The sequence below is a fragment of the Cebus imitator genome, unplaced genomic scaffold (assembly GCF_001604975.1).
Source record: "Cebus imitator isolate Cc_AM_T3 unplaced genomic scaffold, Cebus_imitator-1.0 Scaffold121, whole genome shotgun sequence".
Classification (NCBI taxonomy): Eukaryota; Metazoa; Chordata; class Mammalia; order Primates; family Cebidae; genus Cebus; species Cebus imitator.
In genome coordinates, this window is record NW_016107436.1 from 4,967,620 (window position 1) to 4,968,600 (window position 981).

General features: G+C 37.9%; 1 protein-coding gene across 5 annotated transcripts in view; it reads left to right on the plus strand.

The window, feature by feature from the left end:
• Positions 1-981, plus strand: part of TADA2A (transcriptional adaptor 2A) — a 69,168-nt gene that overhangs the window by 12,861 nt on the left and 55,326 nt on the right. The window lies entirely within an intron of this gene.

A 981-nucleotide genomic window follows, 5' to 3' on the forward strand; every position in this document is an offset into this window, starting at 1 on the left:
GAAACCCTGTCTCTACTAAAAAATGCAAAAATTAGCTGGGCATGGTGGCGCATGCCTGTAATCAAGCTACTTGGAAGGCTGAGGCAGGAGAATCACTTGAACTTGGGAGGCGGAAGTTGCAGTAGGACGAGATTGCACCGTTGCACTCCAACCTGGGCAACAAGATTGAAACTTTGTCTTAAAAAAAAACAAAAAAAAAACCTGATACTTAACCCGTTGTTTTGTTTTGTTTCTGAAATGGAGTCTTGCTCTGTTACCCAGGCTGGAGTGCAGTGGTGCAATCTCAGCTCACTGCAACTTCTACCTCCTGGGTTCAAGTGATTCTTCTGCTTGCCTCTCAAGTAGCTGCACTTACAGGTGCATGCCATCACACCCAGCTAATTTTTCATATTTTTGGTAGTGATGGGGTTTCACCATGTTGGCCAGGCTGGTCTTGAACTCCTGACCTCAAGTAATCCGTTTGCCTCCGCCTCCCAAAGTGCTGGGATTATAGGTGTGAGCCACCATGCCTGGCCATAACACTGCTTTGTAAGTAAATTTAAAGTGTTGAAATTACAGGAAACAGAACTGGAAGATTATTCCTTTTGATGACACTGTTTATTGTCTTGTTGAACACTGATCTCTGTACAGATGACAAAGGAAGAAACAATTTTTGTAGATGATAATGGTAGTAATAATACCAATTATAAGTACTTTATATGAATTAACCTTTAAACCATTACTGTAATCCTATGAAGTACCTATGATTAGTATTCCCATTTTATAGATGAAGAAATTTAGGCTAAGAGAGGTTAAGTAACTTGTTCAAGGTCACATGGCAAATACCATATTTTATCAGCTCTAAGACACTATTGATTATTGATTATCAGAAGTTCCTCAATTTCAGAAATGTTAAAATGTAAAAATGGCTGATGAAAGTTGTGATTACTTTTGATTATAAGATGAATCTTGATTTCAGAGTTTTTTTTTTTTTTTTTTTTT